Genomic DNA, 14,857 nt, shown 5'->3' with positions numbered 1-14,857 from the left:
CTTTTCATAACGCCGGCTGCAAGCGGTCTCGAACATGTTAAAAAAAAAATTCGCCTGCATTGCGCATGCACGCACAATGATCGGCGCGCATGCCCATGTGCAGTGCGAACGCGTTTTAAACGGTTGCAGCTTTTTGTTTAACAAGTTCTGTTGTGGTTTTTATTCATTTAATTTTAATTTTTTTCATTTATTTTATTCATTTTTTTTTACAAGTTCGGGGGGGTTTTATTCATTTTTTTCATTTATTTTACTCATTTTATTTTTTTTTTACAAGTTGGGGGGGTGGGGGGGTGGGGGGGTTTTATTTGATAAAATTTTACAGAAATAAAATGCAGAACTTTGGACAGATGGAGACTCCATACTTTCCGACACCGGAAGGCTTCACCTTCATCCCAACAGGTTCCATTGGAGGAGCGTGTACGAGGGCCAAAGGGATCCAAAACCATTTCCTCCATTTTTGACAGCAGCAAACAAGGTAAGAGAAAATGGTGGGTCGCGCAGGTCGGCCAGCATGGGTCGCGAAGGTCGACCGGGTTGAGTCCTGATGGTTGGCCAGTTGGTAAAAATGTGTCCCCGGAAAAAAAGTTTGCAGAACACTGACCTACACGATTCTCCACTTCCGGTGGGCCGAGTTTCCGACGGCGCGGTTCACTTGTGCTTTTAAAAATTGCGAACCTGGCCTCATGGCTGAAGAGGGAGAGAGAGAGTGGCGTGACCGTGGGCTGCCAGACTGGACACTGGCTGGGTGGGGGGGGGGGGGGGGGGAGGGGGGGGGGGCTGCTAGTGCCGGGGGAAAGGGGCTGATGGGGGAACAGGATGAGTGGCCGGGGTGACCACCAACAGGGCTGTGTCCAGTCCCGGACCGCCATTCCTGTGGCCTGCAGGACAGCCGTCTTGCAGCGCACCCCACTGACCACCCACCTGGTTCCTGACTCTACACAGCTCCCACCCCCGCACCCAACCCTCTGTCACCCCCCCCCCCCCCCCCTATCAGCAGGAGTGCCGGCTGAGACGGAGATTTCACAGGGGTTTTACGATGCCAAAATCGGCACCGCACCCTCACCGATTCCAGTACCGGTGAGGGGCTGGCAGCAGCGCCAAGTGAAACCCCCGGCACCTACAGTGAAAACAACTGGAGAATGGCCGGGTCCCTGGCTGCGCCTGGGCATGGCGCCGACCTGCAGCGGTTGCGCCGGACAACATGGCGTTGGCCATGCGCGGTCCCGTCCTGCCATCCGTGGCACGAATCCCGGCCAAGTGTGATGGCGCTGGACACAGTGCGCAGTCGCCACGCTGGGTTCTCGACCGCTCAGACCAAACGTCAACCGCGTGGTCTGGAACTTGGCCCAGCGGGGGCGGAGCATCGTGGGAGGGCCTGCCGAAAGTCTTTCCCCGCCCCCACCTCCATGAATCTCTGTGGAACCCATCCCTGTTAGGACACACAAACTCAACCCCACATCCCCTCCTATTTTGGAGTCTGCATGCATCCCTTCCCATTCATACAGTTCAATTCCCATCCTGTCCCTTTTCTGTCTGCGTTCTGGTCTTCCATATCAGTATGGAGGCACAGTGGTCAGCACTGCTGTCTCACAGCACCAGGTACCCGGGTTCGATTCTGACCTTGGGTGATTGTCTGTGTAGAGTTTGCACGTTCTCCCAGTGTCTGCGAGGGTTTCCTCCGGGTGCTTCAGTTTCCTCCCACGGTTCAAAGATGTGCAGGTTAGGTGGATTAGACATGATAAATTGCCCGCAAGTGTCCAAAGGTTAGGTGGGGTTACTGGGGTAGGGCAGGGGTTGGATCTGTGGAGGGTGGTCTTTCAAATGGTCGGTGCAGACTCGATGGGCCAAGTGGCCTCCTTCTGCACAGTAGGGATTCTCTGACCTGCCAACGCCTTTGCAACGGCATGCGGCACGCTACACGATTATGCCGAGAGGGCGGAGCATTGCTGATCAGCATCAAACCGGCACCACCCCCTGTCAAGGGCAGTGCCAGTCAACGGTACCCCTGGCATCAGGGACAGACACCAGGGCCAGAGTGCGGGATGGGGGGGACATGTGGAGCCAGATGCGGCAGTGCTAACCGGGGCCACCATGTCGGCCGTTGGGCCTGATTTGGCACAAGGGTACGCACCATACTAATATTTCGGTCTTTCACCCCTGCAGACAATAGAATTTGGAATTCAACCAGCAATGGTGGCCTTCCTGCTAGTCGCTGCAGCCCTGGGGGATACCCTGCGGCTGTACGAGCTGGAGGTGCTCGAGGAGGAGGAAGCTGCAGCAGCAGAGCCTGCCCCAGAGGAACAGGTAGTAGCCTCCCAGGATGGAGAGTGAGCAACCCAACAGGCCGCAGAGGAACAGGTGCTAAGGAGGCACCGCATGAAGCCTCACGTGTGCGCCTGTCATTCGAGGACATGCCTGATTGGGCTTGCCGTCAAAGACTCCGGCTGAGCAGGGAGACAGTGCGACATATCTGCCAGATCATGGCCCACCTGGTACCGCGGGGGGTATGGGGGAGGACACCCGCTCCCGATGGCCATCAATGTGACGGTCGGCCTAAACGTTTACGCAACAGGGACTTGACACGGATCTCACATACCTCGGTGCACAGGTACATCCGTGCTGTCGCAGAGGTCCTATACACCCAGGCGGTATACATCTACTTCAATGTGAACCAAGCCCACCAGGATGCCCGGACAGCAGAATTCGCTGACATCAACGGGATGCCCCAGGTCCATGGGGTGATTGATGCGATGCTTGTCCCCCTCTGGGCACCTGTGATAACGGGCAGTTCTACACCAACCAAAAGGGGTTCCACTCGGTGAACGTACTGCTGATATGTGACCATCAGCTGTGCATCATTCACCTCTGCGCCCAATACCCATGCAGTGTGCATGATGCCTTCATCCTGGCGCACTCGACATTTCCTCACATGGTTCGAGGCCCCCCCCCCCGCCTAGGGGTTGGCTCCAGGGCGACAGGGTTATCCACTGTGGTCGTGGCTGATGACACCAATCTGGAGGCCACAGACCGATGCAGAGATCCTACAACAATGGCCCATACAATAACCAGGAGCATGATCAAGCAGTGCTTCGGTCTCCTGAAGATGCAGTTTAGGTGCCTGGATCGCTCTGAAGGGCTCTCAGTATGACGCAGAGAGGGTCGCCCGCATTGTGGCGGCCTGCTGCATCCTCTACAACATCGCACAGCAAAGGGGCGATGTGCTGGAGGAGGAGGAGGAGGAACGTCAGTCCTTGTCTGATGAGGAGGATGCAGGGGAGGGCAAGGATGGTACAAAAGGTGAAGTCACATGGGATTAGAGGAGAGCTGGCAAGTTGGATACAGAACTGGCTTGGGCACAGAAGCCAGAAGGTAGTAGTAGAAGTGTGCTTTTCTGAATGGAAGGCTGTGACTAGCAGGGCTCCACAGGGATCAGTTCTGGGACCTTTGTTGCTCATAGTGTATATTAATTATTTGGCAGAAAATGTAGCTGGTCTGATTAGTAACTTCGCAGACAACACACAAATTGGTGGAGTTGGTATGGTGAAGAGGATTGTCAGAGGATACAGCAGGATATAAACTTGGGCGGAGAAATGGTAGATGGAGTTTAATCCAGACAAGTGTGAGGTAATGCACTTTGGAAGGTCCAATGCATGTAAAAATTACACAGTAAATGGTAGAACTCTTGTGAGTACTGACAGGCAGAGAGATCTGGGCGTCCATGTCCACCGATCACTGAGAGTGGCAACACATGTGGATAAGGTGGTCAAGAAGGCATATGGCATGCTGGCCTTCATCGGTCAGAGCATTGAATATAAAAATTGACAAGACATGTTGCAGCTGTACAGGACCTTAGTTAGGCCTCATTTGGAATATGGTGTACAATTCTGGTCGCCGCAATATCAGAAGGATGTGGATGCTTTGGAGGGGGTACAGAAGTGGTTTACTCGGATGTTGCCTCGTATGGAGGGCATTAGCTACAAGGAGAGGTTCGATAATCTCGATTTCTTCTCACTGGAATGACAGAGTTTGAGAGGTCTACAAGATTATGAGTGGCATGGACAGAGTGGATAGTCAGATGCTCTTTCCTAGGGTAGTAGAGTCAAGTACTAGGGCACATAGGTTTAAAGTGTGTGGGGGAAAGTTTAGAACAGATGTGCGAGGCAAGTTTTTTACAGAGAGGGTGGTAAATATGAACGCGCTGCCGGAGGATGTGGTGGAAGCAGGTACGATACCAGCATTTAAGGAGCACGTAGACAAATGTATGAATCGGGTGAGAATGTAAAGATACGGACTCTGTAAGTGCAGACGGTTTTAGTTTAGGCAGGAACCATGGTCGGCACAGACCTGGAGGGCCGATGGGCCTATTCCTGTGCTTCCTGTGCTGTACTGTTCTTTGTTCCTCCACCACATCCAGGAGGGTCTCCAGCTCGGCATCCGTGAACCTTGGGGCTTCTCTTCCCACTGTCATCTTGTTGGCTGTGTTGGTGTGTGTGGGGAGTGAAGTGTGTGTATGCGGCTGCAGCTTATCAGTCTCCTGAGTGTCAATCGCAAAACCAGCGAATCCCACACCGTTTCTCATTGGAATCGATTGTGTTCCACGTGGCACAAGTGCTAGCCCCTTAACTATTCCTTAATAGTAGCAGAACCGGTCCAGGTGTGGTGGAAGTTTTGATGTCATGGACCTCCATGACTTCTGCGTTGGCGTCAACACTTTAGTCACGATTCAGGGCAGCACGGTGGCACAGTGGTTAGCATTGCTGCCTACGGCACTGAGGACCCGGGTTCGAATCCCGGCCCTGGGTCACTGTCCGTATGGAGTTTGCACATTTTCCCCGTGTCTGCATGGGTTTCGCCCCCACAACTCTAAAAAAAAAAGATATGCAGGGTAGGTGGATTGACCACGCTAAATTGCCCCATAATTGGAAAAAATAATTGAGTACTATAAATTTTTTTTAAAACCTTGGTCGCGATTCTGCAGCCTTGTTGTGCTCTCGCTCAAGCGTAATGAGGTCAGCGAGTACCGGGAGATACCAAAAACTAGAATCACGTCAAACTGGTTCTGATGCAACCAGCCCGCTCCCATAGGTGAAATCGGGATTTTGCCCTGGTGTGCTGAGAAACCAATTATCACCACTTGAGCCCCATTTCCATAGAATGAACATGTACGAAAGGTGCAGTCTCAATGGGCCAAATAGCCTCCTTCTGCACTGTAAATTCTATGATTCAATGACCCCATATTCAATGGTATCCCATCATTCAGCGGCCTCCCCAGCAAGTATTCACTCTGGCACTGATTAGTACTCCTTTTGAAAAACGTGAAACTGGCGGAAGGCTTCTGTGGGGAGTCGAGGAGGTGAGTAGCCACAGGCAAAGAGACCGGGGGCACTGGGTGTACCGCCCCAGTGCTCGGCAGTGTGGGGCAGGAGGGGGAAGCTTTGGGGGACCCTCCACAGGGGTGGGCCGCCATGGGGGGGGCGGGGGTGGAGGGGGGGGGCGCTGGGGGGCAACCGGGGCGGCAACCGCTCACGGCACCACCATGCCAACCCCTGGATCATATGTACCCATTCCTGGGGCAACCCTTGTCCCTGCCCATCTGCCCCAACGATCACCCATACCCCCCCCCAACGCCTGCTGAGGCCGCTGGCTGCGTGGCTTAAGGCTATTGCTGATAGGGAATTGGCAGCCATGGTTAAGTGAGCACTTTATAGATGCCAAGTGGATTCCTGTGGGTGGACGGGCCATGTAGCATGTGCGAGGCATCGTCTAGCATCCCAATCACATCCTGATGCCTGGACACTGTGCTTGAACAATCCGGGAGGCAACATCACACACCCAACATCTGAACACCCAGGGGGTGGGACACAGCTCCATGGACATGTCCATGGCGGGAGGGTAGCTGAGTGCCATGGGGAGGGGGGGATGCCTGGAGAGATGGGCAAAGGGTCTGGAGGTCGGTCTGCATTGCTGAAGTAAGTGACAGAGGCATCGTCTTTTTAAATAAATTTAACGTGCTCCATTCTTTTCTTCCCAATTAAGGGGCAATTTAGGGTGGCCAATCCATCTCCCATGCACATCTTTGGGTTGTTGGGGTGAGACCCACGCAGACACGGGGAGTGAGATGCCCTCAATTACAACTCGAGAGAGATGATTGGTAATACAAAGGCTTTAATCAGCAGAGAACCAGACAGGTACTGAGAAGTGTGCTCACTGCACACGGCCCACTGAACATTACCTTATATATGGCTCCCTGGGGGGGTGGAGCCAGAGGCGGAGTCCCCCAGGGTTCCAAACCCGGTCTTAAAGGGATCATCACATTAAAGGTGCAGTAATCATTCATCACAGGGAGAATGTGCAAACTGCACACGGACAGTGCCCCAGAGCCGGGATCGAACTCAGGTCCAGGGCGTCATGAGGCAGCAGTGCTAACCACTGTACCCCGTGCCACCTTATGACAGAGGCATCATAATGGTTAAAAGAGTTTAATGTTCTGTACACTCCCAATGGTGCCACCTCCCCACACCCCAAACCCACCCCCCCTCCCCACCCCTGTATATACCCCCTCCCCCTGTGCCCTCAGTAATCCTCAATGTGCTTGGCCCTCCTAGGTGTCTCCTGAGGATGCACATCAGAGGTGGAGGCTGCCAGCTGCTTCCCTCATCCCGTAGCCTGCGATGCCCCTGGTGGGCATCTTCTGGGGGCTCTGGGGCCGGAGGGCCCCAGCTCACTTGTCAGTGGCACATGCACAGCCGTGTCCTTTTTTTTTTGAAGAATAAAGGAATAAAGGTGTTCGGGCGAAAGTGGAGCTGAGTCCACAAAAGATCAGGCATGATCTCATTGAAAGGTGGATCAGGCTCGAAGGGCCAGATGGCCTACTCCTGCTCTTAGTTCTTATGTTCTTATGTACCGCCCTGAGACGTGGCCTCATCAGAAGGGTGGAACTCGGGGGAGCTGGTGCCCACCGTCGCCAGTCCATGGGACCGGCCCGGGTTGACACTCAGTGCCCCTCCTTCCGATCGGTGCCCTTAGGGCCCTGGGGTTCACCTTGGGATAGAGGGGCAGCTGGTTTGAGCCCCTTACCCCTGTATCATCTGGCTCTGCCAGCTCTGGCGGTTCCCCAATGTCTGCACCGCGGTGTCGATGCCCTCGACGATGCTCCTCAGTGATTGGGACATGCTCTGCACTCTGTAGCGCCTTGACAATGCTCACCTGTGACTGGGACAAGCTCCGCAGCGCTTTGAACGTGCCCATCTGAGAGCGGGACATGTCCCACAGAACCTCATCATGGTCAGCCTGGTGCTGGGTCATTCTCCCCGTGTTTGCGTGGGTTTCGCCTTTCTTCCTGCCTCCAAGCCAAAAAGATGTGCAGGGTAGGTGGATTGGCCACGCTAAATTGCAACTTAATTGGAAAAAATGAATTGGGTACTCTAAATTTATAAATAAAAGAAAACAAAGCCTGGTACTGGGTGACATCCCCCAGTGAGGCGGTCAATCTGCCGAGACCCTCAGCCATGTCCGTCACCGACTGCGCAAAGCCTCGGACACCTTCACTCATGGTGCCGAAGTCGTGCACCAGGCTCTCCCCTGCAGTCGCCACCCTAGCAATGTTGGCCTTGATGCCACTCATTGCTGCCGATATCTCCTGCGCCCGTAGCCTCTGGGACTCTTCCATGCGGCGATGGATCTGTTGGAGCGACACTGACATCTCCCTCTGAATGTCCCGGCTGCACCCTATTGTCTCCATCAGCTCCAGGTAACTCTGTTCCAGAAGCTCAGCATCACGCTGGGGCCCAGCTGGTTCCTGGGATCCATCAGCCCTCCGACTGCTGTCTCGCCAAGAGGTTCCTGCCTCCACCTGATTTGCCTCACCAGCTGTGTGGTACTCACCAGATTGTGCCCCCGAAGCCTGTCCACTAACATGTCCCATCGAGGTGCCTGTATCTGCGCTGCTGGAGGGTGGGGATGACAACTGTGCCGCGACTATGTGGCATCCTCGGAGTCAGGAGAGGGGACCGCCCAGGATGGGCCAATGCCGTCGGCTGGAGGACCTGCGGGAGAATGGACATGTGGTCAGTGAGGGGGATGGGCCAGTCAGTCCAGGAGCCTCCCCAGATCAGCATCCCCGAATATTGAGGCCGATGTCCTGGCACCTTTGTTGCGAGCTGGCTGGTGTAGGCTGTGCAAGTGCAGTTTAATTGCTGCTCGATCTTGTGAGCGGGGGCTTGGTGAGCGCAGTGCCGGCGAATCAGCTGCTGAGCCGTGATTTGCGGCGAGAAGCCCGTGAGGCCAATGGACCAATTAACATTGAATTGCGTTGCCGGCCTCGCTTGGCCGAGCGCCGGGAAACTCGCAGCAATTCCCGATCGCTACTTAGAATTGTTTCCGGACTGGGCAGCACGGTGGCACAGTGGTTAGCATTGCTGCCTACGGCGCTGAGGACCCGGGTTCGAATCCCGGCCCTGGGTCACTGTCCGTGTGGAGTTTGCACATTCTCCCCGTGTTTGCGTGGGTTTCACCCCCACAACCCAAAAGATGTGCAGGATAGGTGGATTGGCCACGCTAAATTGCCCCTTAATTGGAAAAAATTGGGCACTCTAAATTTAAAAAAAAAAAGAATTGTTTCCGGACCAGCCCTAAATGTGCACTATCGATTGTATTTCTTCCATCAATCCTCTGTTGCTTCCTCAGGCTAAGCAAGCGCAATTTACCATATTTATTCTGGTTGTCTCTTATTAATCCATGGTTCCTCAAATTAGAATGAATTTTGTCCTGGATAATAGTCTCCAGTAATTTTCCGCCACTGACTTTAGACTGATTCACTGGTAGTTTCTATAATATTCTTGGTATAGTTTGACTAATAAAGAACATATATTGAGTCTGCAGACATATATAAAACACAAGCATTATTGAAACATATCTCACTGCTCTGGCTCCATCTTCAACAAGGGAAAATTATACAATGTTACTTTGCGTCCTTGGATGATATATGCGGTGTCTGATTAGCATATTACACAGTTAGAATTAACCTGCAATTCTACATCATACCCCAAATTTCTGGGGCTGGATTCTCCGTTTCTGAGACTAAGTGCCAACGCCGGCGTGAGAACAGAGGCGTTTTACGACAGAAAAAAGGGCACAACAGTCGCACTGATTCAGCTACTTTAAATGGGCTAGCACCTTCGCCCTGTGGAATGCAATCAATTCCATGGAAAACGGTGCCGGATTTGCCCGGTCCATGATTGGCACTCATGAGGCTTACATGCCGCAGCCGCACTTGAACGGCCCATCCCCCCACACTCACCGTCACAGTCAATAATGTGGCTGGAAGGAGAGCAGCGCCAGGGTTCACGGACGCTGGGCTGGACACACTCCTGGAGGCCGTGGAGGAGAGAATGATGACCCTATGCCCAGCCTGGGAGGAAGGCCACCAGACGCCACCGTCCGCCATGCCTGGGCACAGCCGGCAGAGGTGGTCTGCGCAGTAGGCAACATCGTCCGGACTAGCATGCAGTACCGGAAGAAACTGCACGACCTTCTCAGGGTGAATTGGCTACTCCGTGCCCCTGTCACTAACCCTGCACCCCCACACACCCGCAACATGACCCCTCCCCCCCAGGGGACGGCTGAACCCTCATCCTGCCCCACATGCCACCCACCATCTACCAAACCCCTGAGCTGCATGCATTGGACCGCTGTTCACGTTTCTCACTATCTCGCAGTGAGAACCTAGTGAAGTGGTGCATGGACAACAATCTCTCCCTCAATGCCAGCAAAACTAAAGAGCTGGTCATTGACTTCAGAAAGCAAAGTACTGTACACACCCTATCAGCATCAACGGGGCCGAGGTGGAGATGGTTAGCAGTTTCAAATTCCTAGGGGTGCACAGCTCCAAACATCTGGCCTGGTCCACTCACATTGATGCTACGACCAAGAAAGCACAACAGTCCCTATACTTCCTCAGGAAACTAAGGAAATTTTGGCACGTCCACATTAACCCTTACCAACTTTTACAGATGCACTATAGAAAGCATCCTATCAGGCTGCATCACAGCCTGGTATGGCAACTGCTCGGCCCAAGACCGCAAGAAACTTCAGAGAGTCATGAACACAGCCCAGTCCATCACACAAACCTGCCTCCCATACATCCATACATTGACTCCATCTACACCACCCGCTGCCTGGGGAAAGCGGACAGCATAATCAAAGACCAAACCCCCCCCCCCCCCCCCCCCCCCACCCAGCTTACTCACTCTTCCAACTTCTTCCATCGGGCAGGAGATACAGAAGTCTGAGAACACGCACGAACAGACTCAAAAACAGCTTCTTCCCCGCTGTTACCAGACTCCAAAATGACCCTCTTATGCACTGACCTCATTAACACTACACCCGTGTATGCTTCACCCGATGCCGGTGTTATGTAGTTACATTGTGTACCTTGTGTTGCCCTATTATGTATTTTCTTTTATTTCCTTTTCTTTTCATGTACTTAATGATCTGTTGAGCTGCTCCCAGAAAAATACTTTTCACTGTACCTTGGTACACGTGACAATAAACAAATCCATCCGGTACAGCAGATGGAGGTAGGAGCAGTTGAGGGGCTGAACGGCCGGAGGGCAGGCCAGCCCCAGGAACCAGCTGCCGTCCAGATGGGTCCGGGGCCTCTGGAACATCCAGTCCCAGGCACAGTGCTGATGCAGTCAGACAGCCCAAGACGACGATAAGGGGATGTCTGCGAGCCTCCAGTACCTGCAGGCGCAGGTGGAGGAGTCCAATCGCGTGCAAGAGCAGGATGTAGTCCCGGCCATGCGTGCCACTCAGGCTGACACTGCATGGGTGGCGTCCGCGTTGGAGGCATTGGTGGCGACAGTAAGGCCTGGGGCATTCTGTGCAGGCGGTGGAAGAGGCACCTGGACATTGCAGCGGCGCTCTTCAGCATGGCCCAGTCACAGCAGGCCATGGCTGGGAACATTGGTGGCATTGCCCAGGCGCTGGCCAGCATTGCACCGCCCCAGAGTGAGGTGGCCCAGTCACTGGCTGATGTGGCACAGGCCCACGGGGTGGTGGCACAGTCGCAGTGTGCTGTGCCGCAGTTCCAGGCGGAGATGGTCCACTCCCTGTGCTCCATGGCCGCGAGCATGCAGACCCTGGTCGAGCCCAGAGTGGGCCTCCAGGACTGGCAGCTCCAGGTGGCAGGGGTCCTCTGGCTCCGCTTGCATTCGGGTCCCATGGAGTAGCCCGGGGGCCATCAGGCACCCCGAGGGAGGAGGAGGTGTTGGGGCCTGTGCCGGTGACTCCCGCAGGGGAGATGCCGGAACACCACTGCACCTCGGACTCCCTTTCCCTCCTGTCCATGGTGCATCTGGTGGGCAACGGGCAGAACACATTGTGGGAGGACCTGCACCCCGACCGTCCCCAGCGCACCCACCCAGGGACTCTGGAATGTGGGGCCACCTGAGGGGATTGAGGGAACACAGGCCACAAAGTGTGTGGCGAGTGTATTGGAGAAGTTGGTGGGGCACGGGGTCTTTTACCATCTCCCCGAGGTGGATTGAGTGCACAGGCGCTGAGGAGCCGGTCAGAGATGGAGGAGCCACCGAGGGCGATGATGGTGTGGCTGCATCATTTTCTCGAATAGGAGAAGATCCAGAGGTGGGCGAAGCAAATTAAAAAGTGCACCTGGGAAGGAAACGGGCTGAGGATCTACTAGGACCTGGGTGCAGAGATGGCCAAGCGGCAGGCCGGTTATAATCAAGGCTGCCCTCTACAAGGACGGGGTGAGGTTTGGGGTGTTGTATCCTGCTCGTCTGTGAGTCACGCACTAGAATTGGGAGTTTTATTTTGACACGCCAGAGAAGGCGAGTGAATTTGTGAGAGACCATGGACTGGGAGGTGTGTGAAGACACTGAACTTTGGAGATGCTAAAGTGGGGAATGTGGGGGCAGCACGGTGGCACAGTGGGTTAGCCCTGCTGCCTCACGGCGCCGAGGTTCCAGGTTCGATCCCGGCTCTGGGTCACTGTCCGTGTGGAGTTTGCACATTCTCCCCGTGTTTGTGTGGGTTTCATCCCCACAACCCAAAGATGTGCGGGCTAGGTGGATTGGCCACGCTAAATTGCCCCTTAATTGGAATAAATGAATTGGGTACGCTAAATTCATAGAAAAAAAAGTGGGGAATGTGGGTTCCGTGGTGGAACGGGTGGATGGTTTATTTATTGAATATGGGTGCGGAGTGGGAGAGTGTGTTTTGTTTTTGTTTTTTTACTGGTTTTGGGGATTTCAGGGTGAAGGGCAGTTGCGGGGAAGAGGGGTAGATGGAGATCTCAAGTAGGGGCCACCATAGCTAGTTAACGGGAGTGAAGTGGGGGTCGATCTGTGGAGGGAATAGATGAGGGGTGGTTGGGTTTTCTTTGTCTTTGTTTATATGCGGGGGGGGGGGGGGGGGGGGGGGGATGCTGATGTGCGTGGTGATGATGTGGCGCAATTTCTTTTGGTAGATCGCGGCGGATATCCTGGGGTGGGCCCAAGGGTGAGCAAGGCGTGGGCCTGAGGGAGTTGACTAATGTGGAATTATGGCTGATTGGTGAAGTGGGGGAGGTGAGGAGCCTCTGACCAGGTTGATTAGTGGAACATAAGAACACAAGAACTAGGAGGACGAGTAGGCCATCTAGCCCCATCGAGCCTGCTCCGCCATTCAATATGATCATGGCTGATCTTTTTGTGGACTCTGCTCCACTTATCCACCCACTCACCATAACCCTTAATTCCTTTACTGGTCAAAAATCTATCTACCTTTGCCTTAAAAACATTCAACGAGATAGCTCAACTACTTGACTGGGCAGAGAATTCCAGAGATTCACAGTCTAAATCTCAGTCCTAAATCTGCGCGCCCTTATTTTGAGGATCTATCCCCTAGTTCTAGTTTCAGCCGCCAGTGGAAACAACCTCCCTGTTTCTATCCTATCTATTATTTTATATATTTCTAGAAGATTCCCCCCTCATTCTTCTAAATTCCAATGAGTATAGTCCCAGTCTCCTCAGTCTCTCCTCATAGGCCAATCCTCCCAACTCCGGAATCAACCTGATGAATCTCTTCTGCACCTTTCTCAAGTAAGGAGACCAAAACTGTACACAATACTCCAGGTGTGGCCTCATCAGCACCCTATACAGGTACAACATGATCGCCCTGTTTTTAAACTCCACCCCTCTAATGATGAAGGACAAAATTCAGTTTGTCTTCTTAATTGCCTGCTGCTTACGGCGTTTAAATGGCCCAGTCAATAGGTTGCGTGTATTTGCACATTTAAGGAGTTTGAAGGTGGACGTTGTGTTTCTTCAGGAGACGCAGTTGAAGCTGGGGTATTAGACGAGGCTAAGGAAGGGCTGGGTGGGGCAGGTGCTCCACTTGGGGCTGGATACAAAGATAAAAGGGGTGGTGGTGCTGGTCAACAAGAGAGTGGCCTTTGAGGTTGGCTTAAGACCATAAGACATAGAAGCAAAATTAGGCCACTCGGCCCATCGAGTCTGCTCCACCATTCAATCATGGCTGATATTTTCTCATCCCCATTCTCCTGCCTTCTCCCCATAACCCCTGATCCCCTTATTAATCACGAACCTATCTATCTCTGTCTCAAAGTCACTCAGTGATTTGGCCTCCACAGCCTTCTGCGGCAATGAGTTCCACAGATTCACCACCCTCTGGCTGAAGAAATTTCTCATCTCTGTTTTAAAGGATCATCCCTTTAGTTTGAGATGGTGTCCTCTGGTTCTAGTTTTCCTACAAGTGGAAACATCCTCTCCACATCCACTCTATCCAGGCCTCGCAGTGTCCTGTAAGTTTCAATAAAATCCCCCCTCAACCTTCCAAACTCCAACGAATACAGACCCAGAGTCCTCAACCGTTCCTCATATGACAAGCTCTTCATTCCAGGGATCATTCTTGTGCACCTCTTCTGGACCCTTTCCATGGCCAGCACATCCTTCTTTAGATACAGGGCCCAAAACTGCTCACAATACTCCAAATGGGGTCTGACCAGAGCCTTATACAACCTCAGAAGTACATCCCTGGTCTTGTATTCTAGCCCTCTTGACATGAATGCTAACATTGCATTTGCCTTCTTAACTGTGGACTGAACCTGCAGTTTAACCTTAAGAGAATCGTGAACAAGGACACCCAAGTCCCTTTGTGCTTCTGATTTCCTAAGCATTTCCCCATTTAGAAAAGTCTATGCCTAAATTCCTCCTTCCAAAGTGCATAACCTCACATTTTTCACATTGTATTTAATTTGCCACTTCATTGCCCATTTTGCTAGCCTGTCCAAATCCTTCTGCAGCCCCCATGCTTCCTCAATACTACCTGTCCCTCTACAGATCTTCGTATCATCTGCAAACTTAGTAACCGTGCCTTCAGTACCTCCTTCCAGATCATTAATGTATATTGTGAAAAGTTGTGGTCCCAGCACAGACCCCTGAGGCACCACTAGTCACCGGCTGCCATGCTGAAAAAGGCCCCTTTATCCCACTCTCCGCCTTCTGCCAGTCAGCCAATCCTCCATCCATGCCAGGATCTTATCCTTGACACCATGGGCTCTTAACTTATTTAACAGTCTCCTATGCGGCGCCTTGGAAATCTAAATAAATCATGTCCACTGGTTCTCCTTTGTCTAACTTCTTTGTTACCTCTTCAAAGAACTCCTCAAAGGCAGTATTGAAACCAATCCTGGGGATTGCCATGGTTAATGGGAAGCTAGACAGGACGCCTATGGTGCTAGTGAATGTATATGCCCCAAATATGCGGGTTTTTTGAAGTTGGTTCTGGGGAAGATTTCAAACCTGGACACACACCTGCGAATTGTGTGAGGAGA

This window comes from Scyliorhinus canicula, chromosome 14, assembly GCF_902713615.1.
Source record: "Scyliorhinus canicula chromosome 14, sScyCan1.1, whole genome shotgun sequence".
Lineage (NCBI taxonomy): Eukaryota > Metazoa > Chordata > Chondrichthyes > Carcharhiniformes > Scyliorhinidae > Scyliorhinus > Scyliorhinus canicula.
This window is presented reverse-complemented; position numbering follows the sequence as displayed.